A 6,736-nucleotide genomic window follows, 5' to 3' on the forward strand; every position below is an offset into this window, starting at 1 on the left:
GCTGAAGGTTCCTTTGCAGCAACCCACATGGTTTTGGGGTACTGCTCAGGTTTCCAGTAAGAGCCATCAGCATTCATTTTCCTTACGAACCCAACACCCTCTTTCCTCGGGTTTCGGTTCAGTATCTGCTTTTTGAGGACATCACATAGTGTTTGATGCCCTTTAAGACTTTTGTACATCCCTGTTTCAAGCAATGTCTTCAACCTAGCATTCTCATCAGCAATAGCAGTGGTATCCTCAGCAGAGGGGTTAGTTACCACATCAACAGTTGAAGATATTGCAACAGTAGTAGCAGTAGAACATTCAGCAACAGAAGTAGCATTATCACGCTCAATGCATTTAAGACATGGTGGTTCAAATCCTTCTTGAGTGGGACTGATCTGTTTGGCGCGAAGTGACTCGTTTTCCTTTTGAAGATCTTCAAGAACCGCTCTCAATTTCTCATGATCTTCCTTCCTTTGAAGATAATCATAGGAAAGCTTTTCATGAGTTGTTGAGAGAGTTTCATGACGACGTTCAAGTTCCTAATACTTAATGTGAAGATTTTTTATGTCTTCAATTAAGGATTCACATCGAGTCATTTCAGCACCTAACAGATCATCGCTTCTGTCTAGCAGTTTTTGAATGTGTTCCATAGCTTTCTGTTGTTCAGTTGCAATTTTAGCAAGTGTTTTGTAGCTCGGTTTTGAGTCACAATCAGAGTCATCATCACTAGATGTTTGATAGTGAGTAGTGCGTGTGTTTACCTTGGCACCGCGTGCCATGAAGCAGTAGGTAGAAGCGGAGTAGTCCTTGTCATTTGCATCAGTGTCGGTGACGAGGTCATTGTCTTGAGTATTGAAGATGGACTTGGCAACATATGCTGTAGCCAGACTTGCGACGCCTGAATCGGACTCCTCCTCAGACTCCACCTCCGCCTCCTCAGAAGCGGACTCCTCCTCTGAATCCATTTCCTTGCCAACAAACGCACGTGCCTTGCCAGATGAGCTCTTCTTGTGTGATGAAGACTTTGAGGAAGACTTGGATGAAGACTTTGAGTATTTCTTCTTCTTCTTGTCGTCAGAGTCATATTCCTTGCTCTTCTTCTTCTTTTTGTTCTCATTGTCCCACTGTGGACACTCAGAGATAAAGTGGCCAGGTTTCTTGCACTTGTGACATGTTTTCTTCTTGTAGTCGTGAGCAGAAGCTTCATCATTCCTTGAGCTTGATCGGGAAGACTTTCTGAAGCCTTTCTTCTTGGTGAATTTTTGGAACTTCTTCACAAGCATAGCAAGTTCCCTTCCAATGTCTTCAGGATCATCAGAACTGTTGTCAGATTCTTCTTCAGATGAGGAGACAGCTTTTGCCTTCAAGGCACGAGTTCGCCCATAGTTTGGACCATAGATATCTCTTTTCTCAGAAAGCTGAAACTCATGTGTTGAGCCTCTCAAGTATGTCAGATGGATCGAGTGTCTTGAAATCAGGACGTTCTTGAATCATCAGGGCTAGGATGTCAAACGAACTATCAAGTGATCTCAGTAGTGTCTTGATGACTTCATGTTTGGTGATCTCAGTAGCACCGAGGGCTTGAAGCTCATTTGTGATGTCAGTGAGTCGGTCAAATGTGCGCTGGACATTCTCATTGTCATTTCGCTTGAAGCGGTTGAAGAGGTTGCGGAGGACACTGATTCTCTGATCTCTCTGGGTTGAGATGCCTTCATTGACCTTGGAGAGCCAGTCCCAGACCAGCTTAGATGTCTTCAAAGCACTCACTCGGCCATACTGTCCTTTGGTCAGGTGACCACAGATGATATTCTTGGTAGTAGAGTCCAGTTGAACAAATTTCTTGACATCAGCAGCAGTGACACCTTCTCTAGCCTTGGGAACACCGTTTTCGACGACATACCATAGGTCGACATCAATGGCTTCAAGATGCATGCGCACCTTATTCTTCCAGTAGGGATATTCAGTTCCATCGAAGACGGGGCACGCAGCGGAGACTTTAATTATCCCTGCAGTCGACATAGCTAAAACTCCAGGTGGTTAAACCGAATCACACAGAATAAGGGAGCACCTTGCTCTGATACCAATTGAAAGTGCGTTATATCGACTAGAGGGGGGGTGAATAGGCGATTTTTATGAAAGTCTTCAAAACATGGAAGTTATGAAGACAAACGATAGAAATAAACCTATTACCATGCAGCGGAAGGTAGACTACACTAGGCAAGCCATAGTCAAGTATTTAATGAAGTGAAAGCACAATGACTTAATAGCAGCAATGTAGTAAGGATCAGGTAGGAAGATATTATGAAGCCATACAGAACATGCAGTCACTCAGTGAAGACAAAAGATAGTGCAAACATACAATGACTTGACAAGGAGCAACAGTAAGTAAAGGGAAGGGAAGATGAAACCAGTGACTCATTGAAGACAATGATTTGTTGGACCAGTTCCAGTTGCTGTGACAACTGTACGTCTGGTTAGGGCGGCTAGGTATCTAAAGCTTAGGACACACAGTCCCAGACACCCAGTCCTGAACACGCAGCTCAGGACACCCAGTCCTCACCGTATTCCCCTTGAGCTAAGGTCACACAGACCTCGCCCAATCACTTTGGTAAGTCTTCAAGGTAGACTCCCAAACCTTCACAGACTTCGTTCACCGGCAATCCACAATGTCTCTTGGATGCTCAGAACGCGACGCCTAACCGGCTGGAGGATGCACAGTCCTCAAGTGTAATAAGTCTTCAGATCACACAGACAAGAAGACTTAAGTGATGCCAAATTCTCTCTGGCTCTGGGTGGTTAGGGCTTTATCCTCGCAAGGAATTCTCTCTCAAAGGCTTCGAGGTGGGTTGCTCTCAAACGACAAAAGCCGTACTCTCAATCTGAGCAGCCAACCTTTTATGGTTGTGGGGGGTGGGCTATTTATAGCCACTTGGCAACCCGACCTGATTTGTCCGAAATGACCCTGGGTCACTAAGGAACTGACACGTGTTCCAACGGTTAGATCACAAACTCACATGGCAACTTTACTTGGGCTATAAGCAAAGCTGACTTGTCCGACTCTGGACAAGATTCGCTCTCATAGTCTTCACTCGAAGACATAGGTTTTGTTTAGGCATCACTTTAGTCAGTCTGACTGGTTCTCTTGGACCCCACTTAACAGTACGGTGGTTCCTATGACTCAACACAAAAGAAAAAGAACTACGAAAGATCTAAGTCTTCGAGCTCCATAGGCTTCATGTGGTGTCTTCTCTTGTCATAGTCTTCAATGTGAATATCTTCATATACCACCTTTGACTTCAATGTCTTCATACATTTTTAGGGGTCATCTCTGGTAGGAAAACCGAATCAATGAGGGACTTCTACCTGTGTTATCCTGCAATTCTCACAAACACATTAGTCCCTCAACTAGGTTTGTCGTCAATACTCCAAAACCAACTAGGGGTGGCACTAGATGCACTTACAGCGCTCACTACCTGGTGTGTTGCTGATATGTATAATAACATTGGTTCACCGGCGTTTGGTGCGGCCAGTATTGGATTGTTCGCAAGAAGGGTTTTTATTTCCTCCAATCCGACTGTTGCCACGTCCGTCCACTCGAAGTGGTCGGTTCGTCGTAGAAGGCGATAGAGTGGCAGTGCCTTTTCTCCCAATCTGAAGATAAAGCGGCTTAGAGCTGCTACGCAGCCCGCAAGCTTTTGAACTTGTTTAAGATCTGTTGTCTTAGCCAGCTGTGACACAGCTCGGATTTTGGCTGGGTTTGCTTCGATTCCTCTATTGGAGATGATAAAGCCCTGTAGTTTTCCAGTGGGGACACCAAAGACACACTTTTCTGGGTTGAGCTTAATGTCATATGCCCGGAGGTTGTCGAATGTAAGACGTTAGTCGTCTATTAGTGTTTCAACGTGCCTGGTTTTGACGACGATGTCATCAACGTAAGCTTCTACTGTTTTGCCGGTCTGTTTCTCCAGGCATGTTTGAATCATGCGTTGGTACGTGGCGCCTGCGTTCTTGAGACCAAAGGACATGGTGTTGAAGTAGAATGGCCCGTATGGGGTGATAAATGTTGTTGCGGCTTGATCAGACTCCTTCATTTTGATTTGGTGGTATCCGAAATATGCATCGAGGAAACACAATGAGTCGTGTCCTGCAGTGGCGTCGATGATTTGATCAATGCAGGGGAGGGGGAAGGGATCCTTAGGGCAAGCCTTATTAAGGTCTTTGAAATAGACACATAGGCGCCAGGATTTGTCCTTCTTTGGTACCATCACAAGGTTTGCCAGCCAGTCCGGGTGTTTGATTTCTCTAATGAATCCGGCCTCGATGAGTTTGGCCAGCTCTTCCCCCATTGCTTGTCGGTTGGGTTCGGAAAAGCGCCGCAGTGATTGCTTGACCGGTTTGAACCCCTTTAATATATTGAGTCTATGTTCGGCCAGCTCGCGTGGGATCCCTGGCATATTTGAAGGGTGCCAGGCGAATATGTCCCAGTTTTCGCGCAGGAATTCTCGTAGTGCGGTGTCAACTGTTGGGTTCAGTTGAGCTCCGATAGATGTTGTCTTCTTGGGGTCCGTTGGGTGGACCTGGAATTTGACTATTTCCTCTGCTGGTTTAAATGATGTGGATTTAGGGCGTTTGTCAAGGATTACGTCGTCCCTGTCCAGCGTGGAGCAAAGTGTAGTTAATTTGTTGGCTACGAGGGCTTCGGATAGCTCCTCCAGGGCCAGGGATGCGGTTTTGTTTTCGGCACAGAGTGCTATGTCCGGATCACCGACGAGAGTGATTATACCATTTGGTCTGGGCATCTTAAGCTTCATATACCCGTAATGTGGTATGGCCTGAAAGCGTGTAAAAGCATCCCGCCCCAACAGGGCGTGATATCCGCTCCTGAAGGGTGCCACTTGGAAAGTTATTTCTTCGGACCGGTAGTTCTCCGGCGTGCTGAATACTACGTCAAGTGTGATTTTGCCCGCGCACCGCGCCTCCCGACTAGGGATAATTCCTTAGAAGGTTGTGTTGCTTTGCATGATGCGGCTCCTGTCTATTTCCATTTTATGGAGTGTGTCCTCATAAATGAGGTTTAGTCCGCTGCCGCCGTCCATGAGCACCTTGGTAAGTCGAAACCCGTCCACGATGGGACTGAGGACTAACGCATCTGGAGCTCGCACTGTTCTATACTTTGGTTCGTCGCCGGCGTTGAATGTTATAGTTGTGTCATTCCAGGGGTTTATCGCAGCAATTTGGCAGACTTCGGCGAGCTCCGGAGCGCCTTTTTGTGCTTTTTATTTGAAGCGAATGTCTCAAAGACCATCAATACTCTTGAGTTATCGTCCACTGGGGGATGTCGTTCTGAGTTGTCCTTGATAAGGATATCCTCGGCGCTTTTGGCTACCTGTTGCAGTATCCAACATGCTCTAAGGCTATGGGTTGCCACGGTATCTGGTGTTGTATGTATTTTTCATGGGCCATCGAGCCACCCGGTCAGAACGGTGCCGTGCTGCATAGAAGTTTTGTGTTTCTTGACTGTTGGACTGGGCGTGCCGCGAGGGTGCGCCCTTTTCGCCTATACTTGTGGGTTATCAAGACCTTTTTCTGGTGCCGTTGCCGGGGAGCATAGCTATACTTGTTCAGTCACTTGGGATTATTATCAAATTATCACTATGAAGAATCTGAAGGATGCTAAGACTAAGATTTTTCACTCCAAGACAAGGGGAGGTAAGCAACTACCATCTAGCTCTACACTTGATTCACCTTCTATTATAAGTAGACTTGCAACACCACCACATGCTATTAATCCTGATATGTCGCAAGTTATTGATGATGCTACTTCTGCTATGAATGATATTCATGATGATGCTAGTACCTTGCTTGATGATAATGTGCCACTATAGGTGAATTTCTTGATGAACAAATTGATAGAACTAAAGCTTTTGAGAATGCTGAAACTGGTGAAATTATTGAAACTGGTGAAGAGCTGGAAACTGAAAATCTTGAAACACTTATTAGATCTAGTTCTCCTAGATATGATTTGCCCAAGATAGCGGAAGGCTATGTTATGGATGAGGAGACAACTAGAGACTTTCTTGCTTGCAATGATAGGGATGATCTTAAGAAATTATTATGCAAACTGAAAGAAAAATCTTTGAATGCTAGAATGAAATGTGATCCTAAGTTTGCTACTTCACCTATCTTTGTTGATGACAAGGATTATGAATTCTCTATCAACCCAGAGTTAATTACTTTGGTTGAATCTGATCCTTTACATGGTTATGAAACTAAAACTGTTGTGGCACATCTTACTAAGTTGAATGACGTACCCACCCTTTTTGTTCATGATGAGAAAATTCGCTATTATTATATTCTCAAATTATTTCCATTCTCATTAAAGGGTGATGCTAAGACTTGGTATAATACTCTTGCTCCTGGTTGTGTGCGTGGTCCCCAGGATATGATTTACTATTTCTCTGAAAAATATTTTCCTACTCACAAGAAACAAGCTGCCTTACAGGAAATATTTAACTCCGTGCAAATTAAAGTAGAGAGTGTCCCACAAGCTTGGGGGAGGCTTCTCCAATTGCTTAATGCTTTGCCTAATCATCCTCTTCAGAAAAATGAAATACTTGATATCTTCTATAATGGACTAACCAATGCTTCTACGGATTTCCTAGATAGTTGTGATGCTTGTGTTTTCAGGGAATGAACTATTGAACAAGCTAAAGAACTATTGACTAATATATTGAAAATTATGATGATTGGA

This window comes from Triticum urartu, chromosome 3, assembly GCF_003073215.2.
Source record: "Triticum urartu cultivar G1812 chromosome 3, Tu2.1, whole genome shotgun sequence".
NCBI classification, from domain to species: Eukaryota; Viridiplantae; Streptophyta; class Magnoliopsida; order Poales; family Poaceae; genus Triticum; species Triticum urartu.